We start from the raw sequence: 27,729 nt of genomic DNA on the forward strand, positions 1-27,729 counted from the left end.
TTCTCACATGTCTTTATAAGGTTTTTCACATTACTTAATTTCAGCTGATTTTTAGCTAGTTTATTGAACATGGATTCTGTGGGGATGGTGATGTGTGATCAGGATGAATTTGGTCAAATGATCTGGTAAATGAAGAGTGCTGATACAAATTCACACCACTTCGATCTGTGCTCAAGCATTTAAATAGACATACACACCCTGCAGCTGACATTTGGCAGAATAGCCAGTGTTATAAAGTAAGCCAAAATGTTCCCAAAAGGGAATCGAGACGATTAACCAAACAGCGAAACATCGAGAACATAGAGCTACCATCTGCTTATGGAGTGTCTCAACAGGTGCTGTTTTTACATTAGATGCACTATATTGAAAATAAAATCACATTAGCAAAAGAAACAGACTGTGAATATGGCTAGTGAGATGAATTAATTTAAACACAGATCACGGCACAGAAAAATAAAACGAATGATGGAACAAACAGCAGAATAAAAGGGCAAACGATAGATACATAAAACAAATGAACAATAGAAAGAATTAAATAATTAACAAAGATGGAAAAAATGAACAACAGACAAAACTAAAAAACAACAATAGTATGTACTATTAATAGTATGTACATAGATAGATAGATAGATAGATAGATAGATAGATAGATAGATAGATAGATAGATAGATAGATAGCCAGATCAACAACATAAATAACAGATAGAATAAATGAAAAGAAAATGTTGTTTAGATAATGTGAATTCCATTAAAGAAATAGTGATTAACAGCAAATGAACTTGATGTTTCACTAAAGTAATCTTCAATGGGCATCAAAGAAACTTACGTGCATGTGTGTATATGTGATTCTGTCTGTAACACACAACAGCAGAGCAGAATCAAAGCCACGTGTAAAAGGTAAGTCTCATCAAAGCTGTTTAGTGTGTGAGGCAGGGATGTGGTTTAATTAAAACGTCATTTAGGAAGAAGATCATAGCCTCTTTATCCCACACGCTCAGCTTTGGCTCAAACAGGCGGACCAGGAAGCAATCATACTCTGTTACAATTTGTGGGAAGGCAAATTATATAAGGCAGGTTTGTTCTTCTACCCACACTGTACATAACTAATAACATCCAATGCATCCTCATAAACTACTCCAATCGCAAACAGTAAATGATACAGTAGCTGCACTATTATCGATCATTTTATCAATTAAAGCATTTGATAGTTTGATTGCATGCTGTTTTTTTAATAACTGATAGCCATGTAAGCTTTAAAGGTGAAATGTGTGAATTATGCATCATTAGTGGCACTAAACAGAACTGCTCTGAATATATATATATATATATATATATATATATATATATATATATATATATATATATATATATATATATATATATTGTACAATGCAACTGGGCCTGACTAGAACCAATTTAAGGAAGGGGAAAAAGACAACCTAGGTAAAAACAAATGGTTAAAAGTAGTTTTTTTTTTAAAGTTGACTTTTATTTGATGAAAGTCGAATCGAAGTCGACTAGTCGCTGATGACGTCATTAATGAACAAATAATTCTGGAGCTGATACTCAAACACCTTTGCACAGCTACGGCATATGACAGTTCTGCCCACATGGCTATTGCTCGTGTAAGAACTCATTTTATCAGTTCTTTTGTTTATGGGTCATTATATTTCTCCCAGATTTCTGCTCGTTCTAAATCAGATAAAGATAATGTAGCACAGTAAAGATTACATTCATATTAATGCATTAATGAGAGCGATTGCGAGTGTGAAATAATTCTACCTGGCAGCATCTCTCTACTAGTAGTGAAGCTGTGTGATCAATTATTATTAAATATAAGCTTGAACTTGTCAGTTTCTAAGCTATTTTACTGAGAAATCACAGAACATTGTTGACAATACATTTCCGCGCTGAATGAAACTGTGTGCTCGTGATCTGTACGTGATATACGCACTACTGTCTGTGGCTTATGTGTGTGCGATACAGTGCAGCAGCCATTAGATTAGAATGGTGATTAATTTACTGTACAATAGGTTGTTTAAAAAGTGCATTCTCCCGTTAAATTTCGAGCATCCAGTAATATAATCACACATCTTGTGTAGCATTTTCAGAGCATGCATTTATTTGTCATTTTAACTGTTGAGAAACAGAGTGTAAATGAAGAATTCCTTCAAAAAGGTTTCTTATCCTATTGCACCCCCTATAGGACCAGCAACTAGTCAATGTTAAGCTTAAAGCGTATTGGCAGAGCATTGAAGTCGACAAGTCGATTAGTCGATTAGTCGTGCAACCCCTTGTTAAAAGTTTCTTTACTTTAAGTAAACAAGATGATCCTTGTCAGCCAGGCCTTGTGCGTATGAGTTGGTATTTGTACTGAGTAAAGTGTGCTTAATTTAAAAAAAAATTATCAACCTTTCATGCAATCTAAGATAATACAGGTGCTTCTCAATACATTAGAATGTCGAGGAAATGTTAATTTATTTCAGTAATTCAACTTAAATTGTGAAACTCATGTAATTCAATGCACACACACTGAAGTAGTCTAAGTCTTTGGTTCTTTTAATTGTGATGATTTTGGCTAACATTTAATAAAAACCCACAAATTCACAATCTCAACAAATTCAGTAGCACTTACACATATCAAACTTAAGATTTAAGTATTAAACTATTTAAGTATTTAAGTACTTAAACTTTCATACTTAAAATTTTTATTCCAAACTTTACATTTATATTCTTAAGGTTTTTACAGAGGGATTTGTTCATATATAATTTTATTGCTCATATACAACATCATTTATTCCCCCCAAAGTTGTGAAAGTATATTGTTTTCTGGCTGTTCAAAGTATTTTCTGAATTATGGAGTGACAAAAAGAGAAACCCAGAATTCCCTCTGTAAAATCATTTGACTCTAATATGTAAAAATTCAAGAATTTTGTAACTGACTTCATCCAGTGTTCAGATTTTTTGTACTAAAAATGTATGCAAATTAACACATATTGCTTTAAATAATGCCTCATTTGCATATTTAAACATAACATTTTAGAAAACTTGTAATACAAAACATTTTTTGCAATCATCAATGTAATCAATCAACTGGGTAAGTAAGGTGATAACGGTTAATTATTATTTTTTACCCTATTCACCTGCAGGGACTCACCTTAATGGAAACTCATAAAAATGACTGGTGGACAGTGGAGGAAAGCCTTGTTTTGCCCTCCATGTGGGCGTTCCTGTAAGGGTAAGACGTCAAGGGAAAACTATGAATTACTCACTTTCATGTCGTTCCACACCTGGAAGACCTTAATTCATCTTCAGAATATAAATTAAACTATTTTTGATGAAATCTGAGGGCTTTCTGTCCCCTCATTGGCAGCAATGCAACTACCACATTCAAGGTCTAGAACGGAAGGAAAGACAAAGTAATTAAAGTAATTAATGTGACTCCAGTGGTTCAACCTCAGATCTATAAAGTGACGCAACTGCTTTTGTCTGAGCAAAAAATATACTTTACCACTTTATTTCCAAAAAACACGCTCACAGGAGCTCCACAACGTCTGTGTATTGATAAAGTGTGAACAAGCTTTCGATACTACTATTTTGGAAATAAAGCAGTAATTTATTTATTTATTTTATTTTTATTTTTTTGGGCGTAATCAAAGGACTCGCATTGCTTCATAAAACTGAGTCTGAACCACAGGAGTCACATGGATTTCTTTAGAAATTTCTTTCCTACCTTTCTGGACATTGAATGTGTAAGTTGCATTGCTGCCCATGGAGGGACAGAAAGCTCTCGGATTTCATCAAAAATATCTTAATTTGTGTTCCAAAGATGCACAAAGGTCTTATGGATTTGAAATGATGTGAGGGTGAGTAATTGATCACATAATTTTCACTTTTGGTTGAAATAACCCTTTAATAACATTTTATGTGTACTTACCCAGTTTTTGTTTTGTTTGTTGCCACCTGACCATTTTAATCTGTAGTCAGGAAGCCAAACTGCTGCCACACCTCCCCAAAGGTGCACTGCAGGACACATTTCTTTTTTTAATTGTTCAAGAAAACAAAAAATAAAAAAAATAAAACTGTCTTTTTTTTTAAGCTTGTCTAAGTGGTATATTTTCAGCTTTATAAATTCTTGGCAGTTTTTTGCTACTTCTGTGTCGTTGTTGTATACATATTCACACATTAGATTAGACGGGCAGGTTGTGTACTGTTTTTAATATTAAAAACCTATTTATAAAAAAAAAATGTTGCTTCAATCAAATGTTGTAGTATATGTTTTATCTGTATCTCTAAAATAACCTTTACATTCTCACAACTAGAAAAGTAATGTTAAAATTATTATTATTATTATTTTTTTTTACTTAATTTAGTAAGTTAAAACAGCAAATATTGTAAAGTTAATTTAGCTTAAAGAGAACAATTTGGCACTAGGCAAGATTTAAAATAGTGGGTTGAAATTAATACAACTATTAGAATACAAGGTTCACCCAAATAGTGCTTTGGTCAAGAGACATGTCTGTGGAAACTAGGTTGTTTTTTTTTTTTGTTGCATTTTTAGTTGCACCACTTTTGTGGGAAGTTGTGTCAGAGATGTATCAATTAAGATGCAACTATGTGAAAAGGACTGTAATAAAAATGGTTGCTATAGTAGCATCGTATAAAAAAAAACTATGCATTTTGCAACTATATTTTTTCAATACACCATTATATTATATAATTAAAATCTATTTTCACACTCATCTTGGGTCTCTTGGCCCTGCTCCATCCCCAGCTCCTCCTCTCGTCCAGTCAGGATTTTGTCTTCTGATTCCCCTTGATCATTGATATCTGCAATACATTTATGTTGGATTTGTTCTGTTTACTCAAGGGGGGTTATTGCTACTCTCCCTGCTCTTATCCAAGCTAGGCTGCATGGATCCACAGGGAGTTCTTGCCCAGAACAGAACCATACTGCCAATCAAAACTGTATGATAATTGTCAATTAGATTTGATGCTAGTGGTCCTGATAGAACTTAAAGGCATACAATTTTAAGGCAGCAACTGAATTAAGGTGGAACAGGTTTTTTTTTTTTTTTTTTTTTTACTGGTGAATAATTCACTCATTCATTCTATTTAATGAAGCAGTCAAACTAATTAGCAAAATTGGTTTGTGGTTCAGTCGGAATCATTTAGAATGGAATGCAATACAGAGGATAAAGTGAAATATTTATATAAAAATCCACTAAAAAGGTGTTTTAAGTACATCTTAGCATTTGCCGGTGAAGCTTGTGAGCACGATATCTCTTTGAGTGATATATGTCAGAAGAGATTTGATTTGATTTATTTAGTGTTGTTTCAGATGTTCTTTTAAGTCAATGCTCTTTGATGCGTTGAGTAGAGTTACCGCACTGGGTTTGTCAGCACTAATATTGCAGTGAAACATTATTTAATAGCTTAATTGTGACCATGCAGAGTTATGACAGAAAGTATGCTTTCAATCTGCCAGCCCCCCTGTGAACTTATCCGGGAAATGACAGATTGCTTCTGTCTGTGAACACACAACACAGGGGATGCGTGACTCCACACATGCTCAGGGACTCGGTGGAAATCAATGCGAACTCTGTCTTTAATTACCAGATGAATAACTCTGTAACCGTGCAGGCATATTAATAATAGAAAAAGTCATCCAAACTCTGGAGCCATTAGCGCCTAGTGTGCCGGGGCTAATGCATCTTTTTAATAGGGTGCGGAAGTGTCATTGCTTATGGAGACAGGCATCCTCTAAGACCCTCATCCCCTCCCTTCTCAAATGAACTGATCTAGAGGAATAGGCATGAGCAGAATTTCAGAATTTTCAGTCTCTTTTCTAGTATAAGTGCACACACAGAGTGCATAGGCATTTAGCAGATGCTTTTATCTGAAGACATTTGCAATACAATTATAATGGATGATTCACCCAGAGTAACCTGGGGTTAAAGCGATGACCAAAAAATTTAATTCTCTGTCATCCTTTACTCACCCTCATGTCTTTCCAATTCCGTTTGGTTATGTTAGAATCACTGGTGTTTGCAAATGTTAATGGCTTAATTATGTGACATTTGTAATCTTATTTCTTATCACAAATACAATTTATATTTCAGTGCCAAAAGGAATGTTTTGATTCATTTCAAATCTATTATTATTATCTATATTTCTATATTTAACTTACATTTTACAAGTCTTGGAATGTAGTGCACAGTTATATTGTATGGACTACTTCATGGTGTTTTTAAATTAAATTTAATAAAAATCAATTAAATTATATTACATTTTTTTATTCTATTTTAAGTATTTTTATGTTATTTTAAGTATATACACCATTTGTGACCAGAAAAACTACAATCATTTTACATACTCATTTATATACAAATGTTTTTATTTGTTTGATTTAAAATACACACAAAAAAGTAATATTGTGAAATATTAAAATGTAAACAATTGTCGGTGAAACAATATTTTGGGTATATAAAGTTCAAATGAACAGCATTTTTTAAAATCAAATTGTTAAAATGACGTGACATTAAAGACTATAATAATAAATTTTAAGGACATAAATGTCACATTTGTTTATTCCTTTCTGAATAAAATATTAATTTCAAACAAACAAACAAACAAATCTACCTGACCCCAAACTTTTGTATTGCAGTCCACATACTGTACACAGATCTATATCCTTATATAAGAAACAGTAGTAAAGACACATTTGAACCTGAACAGTAGTAAAGACCATCATCCTCACTGAGTCTAACTCCACAACGAGAAAACAGGCTTAGGTGCCGGAGCACCAGGTCCCTGTGATTGCACAACTGTTCTCGCGACCGGGCCATGATGAGGCAGTCGTCGATAACAACAACCTTCGTAAAGACGTGGAGGGGACAAGGACAGCCCGAAGGGGAGGACCCTGTACTGCCATCCCCGACCCTTGAAAGCAAACCATACAAAAGGTCTGTGTCAAGGGAGAATCGAGACATGAAAGTAAGGATCCTTCAGGTCGACCGCTGCAAACCAATTCTGGGGCTGGATGCATCTGGTGAAGTTCTTCTGCATCAGCATATTGAACAGAAGCTTGTGAAGGGCTTAATCCAAGACATGCAGATACAGGATTGGCCGGCGGCCAATGCCTTTCTTGGGTATGATGAAGTCAGGCCTGTAAAACCCCTGGTTCATCTCGGCTCGCTTCATGCAAGACAGGTGTGTCTCAGACTGCCAACGAAATCTCGAGAACACAGCTGAACCTGGGAGGTCGCCTGGCGATCTGAATCACATAGCTGAGTCGAATTGTGAGAATGAGCCCGCGGTATATGGGGGGCACCAAACTCCTGCTAAAGGCTTGACATGCTGGCCTTGGTTTTGCTTCAGCGCGGGGCGGAGCAGCTCTGGAGGATGCAGGAGGGCACCCACGCTGACGAGCAGGCTGAAGCTTGGCCCACAGTGGAGCGGTGGCTAGTGCCTCATGCCAGGGCAGGATGTGCTGGATGACCTCTGTCTGCTTCTGTACTGTCGAGGACTGCTGGGAAAAATCCTTGACAGTGTCGCTGAACAGCCTAGTCTGGGAGACAGGAGCGTCGAGAAAGCATACCTTGTCGACATCTCTCATCTCCACTAGGTTGCCACAAGCATGGACATCACCTTCCAGAGGGACTACACCGTGACCTTCGTCACCCGTAGGGCGAAGTCAGTCACTGAGTGCATCTCCTGCATCAACCTCAGGTTGGAATTACCCTCGTGCATTCCTTTGAGTGACTTGGCCTTGTGGACTTGCATGATCGCTGTGGCCTGCAGGGCAGAGACAGCCTGGCCCACACTACTGTAAGACTCTCCACCTGGGGAATGTCAACTTAGCCCCTGGCCACCCCACCAATGAGGGCAGGGAGGATGGAGACAAGTGGCTTCTTGCCATAAAAGGGGCCATCTACGACTTTGTCAACTCCTCATGCACCTCTGAGAAGAAAGGGACTTGGGCAGGACACGGTTTTGAGCCACACCCATGGGGACATGCCCGGCAGAGAATCTCTTATTGTGACTCTTATATCTCCCAGAGCGCCAGCTGGCGATCCTCTACTCGAGCCAGAGAGACAGGGAAGGGTGACAGCAGAGGGTGCCGCTCTTTTAATAAAAGAGAGTCAAGATCGCAATGAGGTCATGGTCATTCGCTTACAATGAGTGAATGAGTCATCCAAGAACGGTGCTTCAGCATGTTGGATTCCCAGTCACTGAAGACAATGATTGTGGCAATCCTCAGAAGACAGTTAACGACTGCACCTAAGAGGACAAGGATGGATCAGCATCTTTAAAAAGACGCGAACCAACCATGTTTAGGAAAACTGCTCTTTTACTGTATATGCCCAGGGGAATCGCTGCAGACAGGGACACCACTGTTCACACCGTAACGCCAAACGAGAACAGCTTCCAGTCAATAGATGGAAGGCTTTATGGAGAACAGCAGTCTTCATCCACTTAGTTCGGAAGAAAAAATCTGAAGATTTGATGCACCTGTCGCCTATTTATACCTGTATGCATGGGGAGTGACTCAGGTATGCAAAATCTACTAGCTGAATTTCAATGACGTTTTCTCAGAGACGATTGGGGCTCCCAGTGAAAAAAAAAGTGAATCCCAAATACTGACATCACGACATAGCTCGTAGTGACCGACAGATAGGGAAACAGTTAAACCTAATAAATATACAGTTTTGACAGTATTTTGTTTGCACTATTTCTCATGTTGAAAGACAGATTTGATGGCTCTTGGATTAACCTGGTTTTGAACCTACGACCTCACAGTTAGCAATCAACTTCATCTAGTCCACCACTTCACCACTTCACATAAGGCACCTTTAGTAGTTCATCATCCTACATTTTTCAAGCACAAACCTAAAAATGACATTCTGAAGATAAAATGTTTGCAGTTCATGAACCTTCATGAGCACAGGCATAAACCTTTTAAAAACAGACACTTTCTCTACAAATGAACAGGATGAGATGATAATGGAAAGCACAAATTCATAAACCCTGCAGTTGAGGTATGACGTAAGACTTTAGATAAACTGTCCTTAATATGGTTTGTCTCCATCTGAGGGTTTGGTGAGAAAATTGAAATGGTGAATTAGGATAGGTATATTCATTTTATTATACTGCCAGTGGCGAGCAGAGGGCCCAGTGACACTCAAATGTTTCACAAAGCAGTCGGAGGGCGGGTGCTCTGACACACTCTCACAGTAAGAATATACCTCCTCTGGACACATCATCTAAATTTCACACTCACAGAGGAGTCACTCCCATATTCATTGCTTGCATTCATTTGTTCCACGTGAGGGCATGCAGTTTCTCCCACTGAGGAGCCACCAAGATTCTCACTGCACTCTCTTTGCAGTTTGTCCTCTTAATAAATACATTAGTGTGCAAACCGTTATCCATAATGAGGAAAGAGACACTGGTCACAGCTACTGACACCATGCCTGATGACCGATGATCACATACATCTGCCCAGAAATGCAAAATTTTTTATTAAACACAATCCATCTATCGTTCCGTTGTTTGGAGTCAGTAAGATATTGTAATGTTTTCAAAGGAAGTCTCTTATGCTCACCAATGCTGCATTTATGTGATTAAATAGACAGTGAAAACAGTAATACTGTGAAATAGTATTACAATTTAAAATTTCTTTTTAATATATTTATTTTAAAATGTAATTTATACCTGTGATGCAAATTTGAATTTTCAACATCATAACACCAGTCTTCAGTGTCACATGATCCTTCAGAAATCATTCTAAAATGCTGATTTGGTTGAATCGTAAAGCTTGAAAACTATACTGTATATACACAAATTCCAAGCAATATATTTTTTCATTATGAATAATGATTGGTCTTGTCTTCTTTGTTCATATTTAACTATTTATATATAGCCTTTTGTGTTAATAATTGTGTGCAGCAAATGAAAACAGACACAACAGACTTTTAAATAATATTTTAAGCAACTTTATATTTTTTAAATATTTTAAGACTTTTAAGCAATATAAGCAATATACGCTTTTAAGCAATATACACTCACCTAAAGGATTATTAGGAACACCATACTAATATTGTGTTTGACCCCCTTTCGCCTTCAGAACTGCCTTAATTCTACGTGGCATTTATTCAAACAGGGTGCTGAAAGCATTCTTTAGAAATGTCATATTGATAGGATAGCATCTTGTGGGATGCACATCCAGGGCACGAAGCTCCCATTTCACCACATTCCAAAGATGCTCTATTGGGTTGAGATCTGGTGACTGTGGGGGCCATTTTAGTACAGTGAACTCATTGTCATGTTCAAGAAACCAACTTGAAATTATTCGAGCTTTGTGACATGGTGCATTATCCTGCTGGAAGTAGCCATCATAGGATGGGTACATGGTGGTCATAAAGGGATGGACATGGTCAGAAACAATGCTCAAGTAGGCCTTGGGATTTAAACGATGCCCAATTGGCACTAAGGGTCTTTGTAAACCCTAGAAATGGTTGTGCGTGAAAATCCCAGTAACTGAGCAGATTGTGAAATACTCAGACCGTCCCGTCTGGCACCAACAACCATGCCATGCTCAAAATTGCAATTGCATTATATAATTAAATATATAATATTTATTTTTATAAATAAAATATATAAATACAGCTTAATGAAACAAAAACTGTGTTTGTCTTCATTTCAGGCTGCAAAGCAACAAAATGTGTTTATTTTAAAGGGGGGTGATTATTTTCTATATCCATTTTATTTCCTTCAGACAATGCTAATCAAGCTTTACATGCTTCTTACAGTCCCTGAAATAGTATATTACATTTATTTGTATGTTGGTGAATTTTCTAGCAGACGATTAAATACCTTATAATACCTATAATAGTGTTCATATAATTATACTATTAATTAATTAATTCTGACGCTGAATAGGCTAAATAACCTCAAATCTCACTGAAAGTATAATTACAGTAATGTGTAAAAAAAAAGAAAAGAAAAAAAGCTTCTGATGTTTACTCTACAATATACAAACACAATCAGACCCTGTAATACTTTATGACTAATTACATTATAATGGACAGAAAGACATTTCCAATGGACCACACATGGTTTATTTTTTAATAATATATTTTATTTGGCAACCTCAATCCTCATTCACTTCCAGTATATCCTTTAAAAATGAATGACATGTTTGGGTGAATGAGTCATTTATGGATTAATTCCAGACTATTAAAAAGTCTGTACCAGACGTACAGATTTGGGTCAATTAGAACTAAAAGAACTTTTTCCATAAAAGCGATGGCTGGTGAACTTTAACATTCTTCGCTGATCTCTGCATAAAGAGTGCTTTCATATTTTCAGCCCCAAGGACTTCCAGAGAAATCTGCTTCTGAGATAATGGCACTGCACAGTATTTTAGCAAAGGGTGAAAGAGAGTATAAGAACCTGTCTGCATTGGTGTAGATCCATGAGGCCAACGGAGAACAAAAAAACAATTAGTGCATAGCCGGATGAAAATTTCCTTCCAATTTTCTATGATAAAATTTATGAGGCAGTGTAATCTTGTAAAATATTTATCTCTATTAATCACAAATGATCAAATAATACCCCCTACCACCAGACAGAAAAAAAAGGCCATTAGGAAACTATACTTCCCGCTCTTAACATGCATTATGACACTTGCAATATTTAATGAAGGACCCTGGGATTAAATAGGTCTGTTATTTGGGAAAAAAAATCCAAAAAATTCGGCACATCTGATTTTAAACAACAAAAATTTTGATTTTGATTGTCAACCTGTTACATTTCCTGTCTGCTACAGTTTTGTTTCATTTACACACTTATTGACTGACCCTGATAGAGGCAATTCCAGTCCTCGTGCAATATATTGAAGTGTGGCAACCATAAATGCTCTCTTAAAGTGCACCAAAACAATACCATCACCATATAATACCATATGAAGAGTTTGGTTCCAAAACTCAGTAAATCCATTTTGATTGATTTGAGTAAAAATGTGTTTTCTTTAACAAGAACGTGCCAAGGTGTAAACCACAATTTTCTGTTTCAATCTTTCACATAGCACCGTTAGGTTATAATAACATTAAAATTAAAATCCAGATTTTGATTTTCAAAGATGTATTATAAAATTGTATAATCCCCCCCCCCCCCCCCCCCCAAAAAAAAAATTATAGAATTTTTCAATTAAATCAATATGAAAGTAATTTTTCATATTGGAACTGATGAAAATACATAACATAGTAAGTTGATCCACATATGACAGCCTTTGAACTTGGTCAATACTAATTTTGATTGTGACTGTGATTGGTTGTCACCATTTACAGTGCGTGGAATGGTGCGCTGTGATTGGTTGAGCGGATATATCGCATTCTGCAAAAAAGGGAGACTGGGGCTTGTTGCGGTTTGGTAAAAAAGGGTGAAAACATGACCTAATAACTCTGTGAATATTTTTTTTTTTTGCGTAAAATTAAATATTGTCAGCACAGCTGTTTTCAACATTGGTAATAATAATAAATGTTTACTGAGCATCAAATCAGCATATTAGAATGATTTCTGAAGATCATGTGACAGTGAAGACTGGAGTAATGATGCTGAAAATTTTGCTTTGCATCACAGGAATAAATCATTTTTTAAAATATGTTCAAATAGAAAACTGTTATTTTAAATTGTAAAACTGTTTCACAAAATTACTTCAGTCAGTCATGAGGGACCAGAGTCACTATAGGTGAAATTTAGCCCCAGGGTTAGTATCAACTCTTATTCATATAAAAACACCATCAACAGCAAAATGAGTAATAAACCAACAAAGCACAAATTAGATGAGGTTGTTGCTCCTGCAAAAATATCTGCATTCCCAGCTTCCTTTTATCCAGCCGTGACAATGTGGTGTATAAAACTGAAAAAAAAAAACAAATGCACTGAAGTCTGTGCACGCATGTCATTATTTTAGTTTATAAAAGGAAAGCAGAACCTTAAGACAAACCTGACCAGAAAACTGACACTATTCTACAAGATTTCACTGTCTGCTAGTTCTTATTGACCTAGTATTGACACGTCCATAACTGCTGGCAACGACAGATATGAATATTGATGATGTGTGCTTAATGAAGCTGTAATGACATGTGTGTCTACAAATGACGCAATATTTGCGTCAATGCAAAGGTTGTTGAGTTTCAGATGAGGAAGTAATCACAGGTGTTGCCTTTCACAGTGCGTCCTGTCCACCTGGGACCTCTCATGGTGGAGGATAGATGTTATGTTAATAGCACGGTGCAAGTCAAGTTCATCAAGATAATTTCATAATTAAGGCAAACAAATGTTACTTCCCTGTTACTTTGCTTACTGAAAAATAAATGTCATGCATGACTCACGTACTCAAGACTCTTTAATCTATCACTCTTGTTTTTGACCATTAGTCACTCCATAATAAATAAATAAATAAATAAATAAATAAACAATTTTAGGTGTAATCTAAAAGAGCATGAGCATACAGCTTGTAGATTATACGTTGTAAATAATGAGAAATTCAGGTAACTGAGGAAAATGACAGTTATCCTGAATTATGCCTACATTTTGTAAGAACACACACATTAATAATCAATAGGACCACTATTTGGATCTTGTTTTCTGTATATTAATAAATAATAATAATAATAATAATAGTGGAAAACTGATAATTGAAAAACCTGGAATAGCAGTTACTTGCTGAACTATTTTCCTTACATGGGTTGTACTCATGGCATGTCTCCAGCGTGGATAAATCTATTATTTTAAGGAGTATGTGTGGCAGTACGTCACCTCACCAGTGTGAATCCTATACTTAGTAATCATAGATTCTAGCCTACGTCTTGAAATATATGACCCAAATAAGAATGTTCACCACATATTGTCATCTGAACAAGTAAGTAACAAGTCTGCCACGTTTGTTCTGAACAACTGAGGAAAAAAAAAGTATTACAATAAATTGCGCTACCAATGGTGTTTTAATCTAACGATCGATTCGTTCATATCACATCAAACCATGCAAATTATTTATTATTGTTATACTTTATTATCAAATCATTAATGTTAAAGGAACACTCCACTATTTTTTGAAAATAGGCAAATTTTCCAATTCCCCTAGAGTTAAACAGTTGAGTTTTGCAGTTTTCGAATCCATTCAGCCGATCTCCGGGCCTGGCGGTAACACTTTAGCTGTAGCTGTTTAACTCAAGGGGAGTTGGAAAATGAATGTTCCTTTAAAGTCGGCATGAGACTATGAGTATAGTGTGTATTAGCGTGTAGATTGCAGTTTCTTCACAGTCTAATGATTAAATATCAAACTGTCACACCATTTGAATTTCATACCAGGAAAATCTCTTAACCCTAAAAGCAAAACTATGTTCCCTTCGAACTGGTTGTCTTTAAAATACAAATGTTGTGTTATCCCAGGCTATCTGTAATCAGAAGCACATTTAAAACTGGAATATAATTTCGTTTCATTCACATGTGTTTCATATAATCCTTTCTGGATAACAATCCACCATTAAAATGATTTTTTTGACATTTAATTGTTCTAGCTGCTGTAAGAAAAGGCTATAAAATGATCCACCAAGTGCAGGAACCTCAAATGCCATGGCTTACCAGTTGGGACAAAATCTTTATGTTTACAGACATGATGCAATGACACAGCAACATGCTAAAATTTCCAGTGAAAAATCAAAAAAAAAAAAGTTACGGACACTAGCTTTAAGGTAGGGGAAATGAGCATGTTCTATTAATATACAAATTAGTCAATCACAACCACTCAATCACACCAGCTCGGACTACCTGTTTCATTATCACACGGTTAACTGATTGATCAGCGCTACACAACGGCAAGTGGAAATTGAGTAAGAGTAACTTAAACAGTGTCATCTAGAAGTTGATGTGTCTGAATGATAATCCATTTTATGTATCGCTCTCTACAGAGTCGTACACATCATTAGTTATTTGCATGACTATGTTATCAATGTTACATGTTACAGATAATAACGTGTTGCTAATGCCACACAAAACCTGCTCTTGTTTGCCATCTCAGACCTTTTAAAAATTAACATCCTTAGGTAAAAATGATTTCCTAATTGTAGTTATATGGGATTAAATGTAGTTATATGGGATTGGTTACATATTTGTGGAAATGGAAAACAGGGGTGGTTTTATATTGCATGTTTGGGACTGTCTTTGGTACAATGCAGTTTTAAGGAGAAAATGCTCAGCAATTGTGTTGACTGATGAATTTGAACATGGTGTGTTTTTAAGCACATTAAGAACACCAGACAGATATGTAAACGATGGTTTGTGTCGCAATCTCCATGTGATTGTATTCCATTTATTACATTCCATTTCTGCTAGCACATAGAGCTTATATCAAAAAAATCTGGAGAAAAAAACAAAACAAACAATGTAATTGCTCCACCTATGTTAGACAAGCATTTAGCAGCTGTTTTTATAAAGTAAGAGGACATGGCAGGGCATTCACTTTAATTAAAGTTAAGTATAACTAACGCATTACATTGTGCTTCTGAGCCAACATGTATTTAAAGGCATTGGTTGCCCCGGAAGACATAATTTTTATAGAAAAACCAATAGTGGTAATGAAAATCTCCCCTGTGGAGCCCATAGATCTTCTAGGTGCGCTCCAGGTTTCTGTTTTGCTCCACATGCTGATTTACAGCCATGACAGTGTGAAGAAAGCCAATGAGGAGTGAGGGTGATTGAGAGGAAGAAAATAAAAGAGCGTTTCACCGGGCCGCTCGCCCCATGTGCCATGCCCAACCATTTGTATGTTGTGTGATAATGTGGAAGACTAATAACCCCTCTCTCGCTCTCTTTCTCTTGCCGCCTCCCCCGTGCTTGTGCCTGTTTAACTATTCCACATCGATCCCAACCCTCAGAGACCTGGGCTCTCAGGGCCAGCATTACTAAGAAATGAAAGGTTGAAGAGCTTTAATTTGGCATATTAAGAGGGGAGATATATTAAAGGAACATATATTAATGTTCACACCATACTTATACAATTCCATATGGGACATTCTGCCAAACCCTGTGCTGCCAAACCTTGTGTAGCACCTACAACCCTGCAGAGCCTTTAATTAAATCCAAGAAATCAAAACAAAGTCCACTAATATATATATATATATATATATATATATATATATATATATATATATATATATATATATATATATATATAATAAGAGTTTGGTTCCAAAACGTAATAAATTCATTTTGATTAATTTGAGTAAAAATTTGTTTTCTTTACCAAGAATGTGGCAAAATGAAAACCACTATTTTTGCTTACACTATTAAATAAAAAGAATCCACAACTGAATCCACACAGCAAAAAAAAAAAAAAAAAAACAGGAATCCTATGTATCACACCGAGCACATGCTGTAGAGAGAACTATTATCCAAATGTAAAATCCTTTTACAGAATAGTTTCACTATGCCTGTATTTGTACAGACACCTCAAAAATGGCTGTATAGAAGACTTGCCTTCCTCACTGGCCTGAAACACAACACCCTCACGCTTATCTCGCATTGTCACCTGATTCTTATTTGAAATTGAGAAATCATTCAGTTAATTTTCATATTCCAAAAATCGCACACGTTGCATAAGCACATCAGCCAAACTGAATACAATACAAGGAAACACATCATCTGGATAGATTAAAACAAATAATGGAAAGACAGGTATGAACTGTAAGAAACTTGGAGTAGATTCGCTAGTTGAATATAGTACGAGAATACTCAATTTGTTGATGTAACTCGAAACCTCTCCTTCTTGCTGTTAGGAATGACAGCTGACAGCTTCACAATGCAATTATTATTATTCAGGGTAATCCGGGAAACTCTTTTAAAAAGCAAGTGTAAAATATCAACTTCTCCTGCGATGTTTTCATGATGTAACTGAGTCGGCCCAGGCAAAAAGAGGAAGTGATTGTGCATAGAGTCTATTGAGAAAAGTAAGACTACAGTGAAGGAGTGGGTGCCGAGTTGCCATATCGGGGTCCAATACCCCACAACAGCATTCATGTTTCTCTCCCAGTGCTTTCCGAGAAAAGCCGTGAGCTGCAGACCGCCCGCAGTCCACATCCTGCATCCCCAGGTCAGAGCTGTGGAGCACAGGATGCATCTCACTCTCACTGTCAATGGCATTTAACTGATTTCAGAGCACAGCTCCAACAATAATACAGAGAAGCTGAGAGTATCATCTCAGAAACACACCACAGACCCATAGAGTGCACTAGGGTTCGCTCAACCTGAGTTCAATGCTGTCCCCTTTAAAGATCCTGTCTTTCTCCAAAAAAGATGTTTTGTGAGATGTCTACATTAAAGAAGGGACAGTCATTATTACACAGAAACACAGGGCACATTATTAAACACAGGGCCAAAACTTCATAATTACTGGTTATTTTCAGTGTAATGTTTAGGAAAGAACATGGCATGTCATCGATTACAACAGAAAATAATTTTGGAAAATGGGTTTCCAAAGGCAAGTCTTAAAGGCAAGCAATATCACAAAAATGTAAATAAAATGAATTCAGTTATACAATTATATATTCATATTGTATAACCACTTATCTGGAATTAGTTTTTTTTTTACATATATTTTATGTTTTGATTTTAAAATTCCATTTATTTATTTTATTTATTTTTATTTTAGTTTTTACAATTTTACTACAATTTAAATTAAAAATGTCGCCTAGGAAACTAACTGAAATAAGTTTAAGATTTTAATATAATATTTATATTTTATTTCAGCTTTATTTTAATTACCAAACTTTTTTTTTTTTTTTTTTTTTTTTTTTTAGTTAACAATAACAACAGTTCTTGCAACTTTACTGGCCTTATGTAAAACCTGCATTAGTTTTTACATAATGTTTAGAGGCGTATGCATCTGAAACATATCTTTTTTCTATATATATACATAGTATATAAAATATCTATTTTCGTAAAAGAAAAAAAAGTAGGTCATAGGTTGAGTTTGAGACGACAGAAGAGTAAGAAAATAAGTTTTATTTTTCAAGTCCGCTATTCCTATTAGCTTTCAGTCAGACTGTAAACATGAATTGCTTTTATACAGTGAAGGACAGATCAAAACTGTCTTTGTCAATCAAGGCCACAGATGCAGTTCACAAATACTGGATTAAAAAACAACCCAGAGTTTTTCTAATAACCTGCACTGGACCTTTACTTCACATCACAGCACTCCGATCAAACATTTAAAACTGATTCTTATTTTCTGTCTGGCCAGTAAAAACCTTTGATTAGCATCTTAACAACAAGCTTGACCTGTATTAAAGGTGTGACAGTAAAGAAAATGTAAAAATGAGATAAAATAAAAGAGGTAGACCTTTTTACGATAATCCCCAGACTTTCATGTGTCTCACAAGTCCATTGCTGCCCACTGATCAAACAGAAACATGAAATGCTGTGAAATCTCCACATAAAGTGATCCATTAGCCAGAGAGATGCCTAGAGATGAAAGGCATCCTTGCATCCTGCCCTACCGACGCAGTGCTCCGTGTAAATAACCTTTTGCTCCGAATATTGTCCATACATATTCTGCTAGAGAGAGAAAGAGAGAGTTCATGGGAGTGTTTTCTGAGTGTGTGTGCAATAGAGCGAGAAAATTAATGCATGTCATGGCTGTATGATTATTTTTCAGGAAAAAGCACGGTTATAAAACTCTCACACACACACACACACACACGCACACACACACACACACAAACAAGCACACACACACACACACACACACACACACACACACACACACACACACACACACACACACACACACACACACACACACACACACACACACACACAGCACTCTAGAGTGTACAGTACAGCTGCATTTGACACTGTTTGCCTTCAGAGAGTAAATACTGCTTAGAATCTGCTCACATTGATGTTAATGTTCAGTATGTGCTTGTCATAAATACAAAATGTTTTGTAAAGTTTATGGGAGAAATTCACTAAGAATAAACTGTAATTAACTTTGTGTATTTGCACGCATTGCCTGGATATTTTCCTGGTAATGGCATTCTACTGTATGATTTGATAAATTACTGCTGGCCTGACCAATAGAAAATGTTCAAAACAGCAACAACAACAAAGTCCCTGTAATTAGATCAGTTCTAGTAATGCCAAGGTCATGGGTTCAGATTCCCAGAGCAAAATATAAACTGATACATATTTAATAAATTGAATGCACTCAAAGTTGTTTTAGACAGATGTGGCATAAATGCAACTTACATTTATTGGGTTTGTTTATAAGGTACAGTACTAATCACGTATTTTGGGTCTGTAAGGATTTGATGGTTCTGTATTTATTTGATCAAAATACAGTAAAACAGTAATATTTTGAAATATTCTTACAATTTAATATATCTGAAAATGTGATTTATTCCTGTGATGTCAAAGCTGAATTTTCAGCAGCCATCACTATAGTCTTCAGTGTCACATTATCCTTCAGAAATCATGCGGATTTTCTGCTCAACAATCAATTCTTAGGATTATCAATTTATCAATTATCAAACAGTAATAGTAATTATCAAACAGTAATACTTTTGAGAAAAAAACAACAACAACAAAAAAACAAATATATATATATAAATTTATATATATAATAAATTATATTTATAATATATAATATATATTATATTTATATATATAATATATATATATATATATAAATTTATATATATTTATATATATATATAAATTTATATATATTTATATATATATAAATTTATGAACTATATATGATCTTTGCATGAAAAGAATGTTAATAAAGGACCTGACACTTGTTGAGGGACCACACCATCACAAACTGGGCTCTGTTGACTGGAAGGTTACCATCTATCAGCCACTCAAAACCCCTGAGCAACCATACTGCAATGCCCAACAACCCATGTAGCCTTAGTAGGCACAACTTACGTTTGCTATAGAAAATGGAGAAATCTTTGTGTCCTCTACTAGCTTGCAGTTAAATAATTATTTTACTGCACTTCAAAATGAGCATGCAACAAATGAAACTCTGAGCTCTCAAAATACACAGCAAGGTGAATACTTCTCTCGTTAAGCTGAGGAAATGTTGTCAGGTTTCATTAGACATTAGAAGTGTTCAGAAAAAAAGAAATAACCTTCCCTTCAGACAGAGATGAACCACAGCCTCTGCTCAGTGTTAATTAAGCCATTATTAGCTGCCACTGACAGAGAGCTAAAGATCCATGCCGAGATTTACATCTTTGTCAGTAATCAGGCAGCTTATCTTACTTCATCTATCTTTGGGGCAATGTTTCCACAATGAAGATGATTATAGCGCTTTTCTATAAAAACCTGGTGATTATTCTCAGCATATACACTCCATTCACATGAGCCACATATGATCTAGTTTCAACCACTATGTAGAAATGTATTAATTAAATTTTGAAAAGGAAGAGTGTTGAGTTGGTTGAGTTGACTTTTTAGTTTTATTAAAAATGTATTTCATAAAATATTCGGTAACACTTTATTTTAAAGATCAGTTCTCACTATTAACTAGCTGCTTATTAGCATGCATACTACTGGCATATTGCTGTTTATAAGTACTTATGAAGCATATTAATGCCTTACTCACAATCAGCAAATTATGAGTTTGTTCAGGGAAAACAATATTATGGATAGAGGAGTGATTTGATGTTAAACTTCTTACTTATGGATTTGTTTAATACAAACCACTTTTCACTTCATCAGATGTTGATTAATGGACTGGAGTCATGTGGATTACTTGTGAATTACTGAAACATCTTGGAGGGCCTGAGGGTAAGTACATTTTAATTTTTGGGTGAAGTATTCCTTTAAAGGGCGACAGATTTTCTTACAGAGTCTTGATGATCTTATACAACATCTCTAAATGTACGTGTATGCTTTTCAAATCTGTCTGAAATGTGTGTGTGTGTGTGTGTGTGGTTATATATAAATGTTTTGTTTTGTTTTGTTTTTGATAATCTAAAAATCCAAAATACCATCCATTATCATCCACTTGCAACACATAAACAATATAAAGTAATACAGCATCTATATTGCCAAATTTTAATGTCCACACAAAATATTCAGAGTGCTGAGAAAGGTTATGAATGTGTTTTGGTCTGACTGTGTTACTGTATTGTACACAGCAGTGTCTTCTCCTTCCGAATCTTGGTCAGGAATAAGACATGAGGAAGAGACTTGAATTCCTCTCTCTCTGAATGCACAATGGAGCAGAGTGTAAGGTGGGAATGTCAACAGCTCTTTGGAGCACTGAACAGCATGATTAAACAGGTCAGGCAGCGAGCTGGAGGGATTTTGTGTATATAAGTGTGAGTGTGTGTATAATAAGACCGAGAGTGTGAGCCAGCACATGTACTACAGCTCAGGATGTGATGGCGAAGGCACGGATGATGGGAGCAGGCTCGACTGATGTAGATCTCTAATAATTGATGGGAGTTTAGCAGGCAAGAAGCACTACGATCATGCCAATGCTGCTGTTTAGCTGCAATTTTAGACCTCGTTCACTAGCATCTGCTTCTACTGTATTGGGTTTAACTGATTACATTTACCTGCAGGTGTCCTCCCACAATTCACTGTAATTCAAACAAGCACACCCATCACAATGGAGTTCACACACGGTGAAGCCGTCTAATGAGAGCTGTGAAGAGTTTACATATCACTATCTGCATTCATTAACAGAGCACTTCATCATTTTCTACATATATTACAATTTATGAAGAGAAGCTGCTTCCAACGCAGATGAAGATATGGGTCATACAATACTTTCATAAAACACCCTCCACTGAACAAAACTGTGACTGCAGACGATAACAAGTGGCCACAGTGAAACGGCAACACTCTGTTTCACTTAACTAAACCAATAACTGTCTCTACACACTTGACCTTGCATCAAATATAATCATACATTCTTTTGTTCCCCTTTCTCTTGATCCTTTAAATCAAACAGGCCATTTTTCAACTCCTATGTAAACACCTTCTTCATGTTTAAAATGAGTGACAGAGTTTTGGCAGGTTTTGGTCTGAATAATTACAGTACTACAGTGTACTACTACCAGTGTACCTTCAAATATTTGAGTTTGTTCTCTTATTTTCAACAAAATCGCTTTTACTGTATTTAATCAAAGTACACGAAAACACTAATACTGTGAAATATTATTAGTAAAATAAAAATTGGTTGTTGTTGTCTGTTTTAAAATTTAATTTATTGCTGTGATGGCAATGATACATTTTCAGGAGTCATTATTCCAGTCTTCAGATGAGCTGCTTAATATTTTTGTGGAAACTGATACATTTTTTTTTTTCAATTAAAAAAAAAAAAAAAATCACATTATGCTTTTACTGTTTTGATCAAATAAGACATCCTTGCTCAATATAAGTAACAATTTAATTCACAAGGAATTAGGTGATTAGCTGTAATTTAATGTAAATGTAAATTTTATATATATATATATATATATATTAGAAACCTTGTATAAATAAAATTTTCATGTATTGATAAACTATCATACAATCAATTCATGAAAAATAAATAAAAAAGTACATATATTTCCAGTAAACTATTACTATTTGACTATAACCTTCAATTCACCACATTTGTCAAGTTCTTGGTTCTCGCCAAGTGATCTTAGCTCATTTGTTGGTTCTCGACTCATAACCAGCTTCGTACCAGATACCATTGCAGGACATTCTAAAAGTTATTCACAAATCACGCAGAACATGTTTTTGCTTTGAAAAATGCAAAAAGTGACTGTGGAATATATACAAAAAAATAATAATAATAAAACTTAAGGTCTCTTTTTTAAACTTCTAAACTTCTTTTGACCTAAGCACTGCTTTTTTAGAGCGGCGTGTCATGCAGATGCGAGTGCAAAGGTAGTGCAGTGTAAAGCTGGGCCAGATTTACCCCTTATTGTGACACAGGCTAAATACATTTTTGGGCCCCCCTTCCCTAATAATAAACTGTATACTATTACCATCCTAAAACAGCAAACAAACATTTTAAGCGTTATGCGTTTACCTCCCACTATAAAAAAGTGGTAGCACATAATATGTTAAAGAGCTATTTTTCACCTGTTCCTACCCTTAAATTTAGTTGTGTTAGTGTAACCTATTATACTTATCATTTAATTTATGAATTCAGTAGTATGTTGCAGCAGGTGCACATAACGAATTGGACATGTTCACAATACACTGTTATCAGTTGTGAAATTGCTTCCTTACAAATCAGACAAGTTTCGAAAAGGAGTTGGTGAGCTGTTAACCTGGATCACTGCAAATTAAATGTCTATGAAAGAGTCTGTTAGCTGTTGACTTGAAAACCAATTGCACAGATTCTTATTCACGTACAAGTATGATAGGTGCCTTTACATTTAGCAATTGAAATGTGCAAAAAAGTGTGCAGGTGAATGTGACTACTCAAGAAACAAAGGGCCCACAGCAGACGAGACCTGTTGTGGGTGCAATGTAAGCAGAAGGAGGAGCTGAAGTAGGACGTGATTCTGTGAGCAAGATGAAACTAAATTCACAGGTTTGAACATTTAGCACTGGCAGCCTTTCTCTGTTAGATTGCCATCCAGAGTCATTTTCTGGATAATCTGGCTAGGAGATAATAGGAGCACTGGGGAATCAAACGCTTCCCACTCTACAACAATCCAGACAAATCACTTTTCTTTTTGAGTAAGAACATACAGTAGATGTGACAGTTGTGCAAATTAGCAGATAAATCATCTTTAATATGAACAGACTAAGAACGCTGACCTATCGTTGCCTTGTGTCCAAATATGCCTACTAAATGAGTATGTACAGTCTCATAGTATTTATCAACAAGTAGGTGAAAAAGTACCCTGATGACCTTTTACTACTGCTGAGATTCTGAACTATCTGATGGACACTTTACTATCCCATGAGGCCACGGAAGAGGATTTGCGATTGACAGTGAAGCGATGCAACTGACGGCTGTAGGTCTTATGAATATGGCAGATGTACGTAGTACATTTGCATTTCATTCATACTAAATACAACATACTTTTTTAATAGTGCATTCCCTATGGAATGCTGTAGGGGTGACATATTTTGAAGGCCAAAATCTGGAAACAAGTGGCTAAATGGGACTTCAGGTTGTCAAGGACATTAAACATCATCACAGTGAACAGGAAAACTCATCCATCTACTAGTCCACTTTTACAGCCTTGTTGTGGTTTATAATTGCACTCTTACAAACTATTGAGATTTTTTTAAGGGATCATGAACTAAGACATCTAAATTGCCTTGATTATTTTGACATATAAGAGGTCATTGACATTTGTACTATAAAAACATCCTGTAAGTTTCAGAACTCAGAAACTTTTTTGTGGCTAAACTCCACCTCCACAGAAGAGCATTGCCTGTTTAGCCCCACCCACCGACTCACGCACATAGCAGGGAAATACGGAGAGAGGCAAATGCAGATCTACGTAGAAACAAACCATAAAGTTGCTCCAAAAACAAAATGACACGGTGCAGTGCCAAATTGTGGAACAACAGTCTTTGCATTGCCTTCATTCTGATCACAACATTAGAAAAAAGTGGACGAACTTGATTTTTATGAAGTTCCAGACCGCATCAGTAAGAACTTGGTCATTTGTTCATGTCATTTTACTGCGTATTTGTTTACAAACAAGGCGCAATTCAATGCAGGATTTTCAGAAAGATTGAAACTAAAAGAATGCTGTGCCGACTTTATTGGATCTGCCAGTAATGTCGCGCCACAGAAGTGTTAGTAACTGTATAATGTGATCACAATTTCTTTGTCTGTTATTACTGATCATTTTCTATGTACTAATATGTTTTTTTTTTTTTTTACCTAAATCATAACAATTTCCATCTATGAACGATGTGGGGTGTCAAACATTCACAACTGTTAGCCAACCATAGCAGTGGGCATTTACTTCTGAGTCTACAATCCGACAAGCCTATTTAAACCTATTTCTAAAGACTGGGCCAAAAACAGTACAGAAAATAGCCTATTACTTCTAAATTATGATTTAGAATATGTAATATGTTTTTTTTTATGTGAATATCTTGATAACATTGTAACTGGACCTCAGATACAGTATAATACAAGTATAATAAAAAAGGCTGTTCATGACCCCTTTAAATAAATAGTTGTTGGAAGCTTAGTGATGGTGATGTTGACTGTGGTGTAATTAATTAATAGCCAATGTTTAGCCTTTAACTTCTGGTGAATATATTTGTTAAGATTATCTTGATGAACAAAACGTGAATGATAAACTATTGTTGTTCCTAGAGTTTATTTCCTGCAATAAACCAAAAGCCAGTGGAAAAATCAGAAAGTGCTCTATATGACTCATAAATCACAATACATTCAAGTTTTCTGAAGCCATCAGTAAGTTCACTGAAAATCTTGCCGCTCCCACGATCCTGACAGTTCATTTACTCAAGACTTGATGTCTGATTCATGAGTACATCACTCTATTTGGTCAAATCTCCCAAAGACAGACATTTTGACATATACAAAGCGCAAAGTTGCCTATATTTGTCAGCGTTTCAGTCCATCTCGAATTGCGCACACGGAAACAGCTCGAGGAACAGTGTCTCTTCTGCTGCTGGACTCGATGCAAATTTTACTGGTTTTTGTATCGAGCAAGGCCGCCATGAGACCGTATATGATTTTAAATGATTTGATTGATTTGGATGTTATATAGAAAGGGCGATAGTTCACAACATTAAGGAAAGGAACATTCATGTTTTCAAAACCGCTGGCCAAAATAAAAAATGAAACTAAATAATTGTTGAGGGAAAGGGGCCCCCTGGTGTTTGGGGGGCCCTATGCAACATGCATACTTTGCGTATAGGGATGATCAGCTCTGGTGAAAAATGACTTAAATATAAGTCAGTTGAAGGACTTCAGACTTAGAACTTAGCAAACAATGCTCATTTTTAGCTTCCTCATTCAGTTATGAAACAGATAGGCCAGGATATTGCTTTTGTGTGTTTCACCAAATAATTAAATCATACAGGATTGGAAACACATGATTTTCTATTTGGACTGGGTAGAAAGTTCTGAAAGTTATAATAAGGTTTTATTCTACTTTTGGATTTTTTCATTGCATGTCTCCTTTATACATCAGCAGCAATACCTAAATTAAAAGGCCAATCTAAACACTAATGCTATGGCTTAGTATTCATTTGTGCCCTTCCATTTGGTTTTCTTAGCCACTTTTTCTTTATGAACCCTTATGTCCTCATAAATAAGTTAAAGGCTAAACATTGGTTATTAATGAATTACACCACAGTCAAGCATCATTATCACACTGACATTACAGTCATGCTGTAAGCTGGTGCCCTTCTGTTTTACTCGTTCTGCTTTTCAGCACTAAACAAGAAAAGTAATTTCTGTGCTTTTTTTTCACTCGATTGCCTCTAGCATGCCCTGGGGAAGATGGGCTAAGGCGCATTCATACATCAGAGCTAAATATGCCCCATAAATAAACCCCTGAGCCACAATGTCAGTGATTCTATTTCTGCACTTTAAATACACACAGTTTTCCTGTGTGAGAATGACATGTAGCATGAGGACACTGACAGCTCAGTTATAATAAACCAAATGGCATGTTTCGATATGATTACACCATACACCGCATCCTAAATCAAGCAATAATTAATAAAGAGTGCTAACAGCAAGACAGAAGAAAACAATTATCACTCTCAAAACAGGATGCAGAATTTGGAAGGAATCAGCTTTACAGCAAACATACAGTACACATGATTGCACACTTAAGTCAAAAAACAAACACACAGTATCTCAGATGTACGATTGGTTCCGATGATGACTCTTAAACAGTTATGAGCAATCAAGCGATTGCGATTTGCTATATAAAATATATTGTTTTACTTTGTTTACTTTATGCAAGTATACTGTATGTATGTGGGTACAGTTGTTTTATATATCCAATCAAGCCTTTGAGATTTGCTCACTTTGTGTACATTGTAATATGCATGACCTGAGATGAAGGCACATGGACGAAGCCGGAAGATGCCATCTATCTTTGCCAGACAGATCTACCTGTAAAATTGATCAATACTTTATCAGACAAGGGATTTCCAACTCCATTCTACATATTGTTGGTCAGCCAATGGACAGAGGTTATATCCCAGCAGCTACCGTCAGTGCTGTCTCCAGTCATTTGATCGACCCATGAAATCCCACTGAAGTTATGCAGTTAGCCCGCTAACCCATGTGTACAGTGGAGTATGATAGGCTATATGTGTGTTCGCGCAGCTATTAGCAAGACAATTAGCAAATCCATGTTTAGAACACACAAAAACATACATGTGAAAGGCATGAACACATTATTCCTGAATAATTCTCTGAAACAAAAGGTTCTTAGTAAGTGCAGAAGCTCTTTGATAACTGTTTCTCTTAAAGTATTTGCTGCATCACCACAGCTATATGGGGGAAAGTACACAGTGTATTTGAGTATTGGACAAACTAGCACATCAAACAATTGTATCTGAACTTCACAGACTCTTTTGTCAAGCAAGATTTATGTTTGCTTATAAGCTAAAGCTAATTTTTAATTTGATTTTACATTTAGAATATAATTTAGCATCTTTGCCTACAGCAGCTAGCTAAAA

At 35.8% G+C, this 27,729-nt stretch overlaps 1 protein-coding gene across 1 annotated transcript in view; it reads right to left on the reverse strand.

Moving 5' to 3' along the window:
* Positions 1-27,729, reverse strand: part of LOC132152751 (NALCN channel auxiliary factor 1-like) — a 134,989-nt gene that overhangs the window by 20,818 nt on the left and 86,442 nt on the right. The window lies entirely within an intron of this gene.

The sequence above is a fragment of the Carassius carassius genome, chromosome 11, assembly GCF_963082965.1.
Source record: "Carassius carassius chromosome 11, fCarCar2.1, whole genome shotgun sequence".
NCBI classification, from domain to species: Eukaryota; Metazoa; Chordata; class Actinopteri; order Cypriniformes; family Cyprinidae; genus Carassius; species Carassius carassius.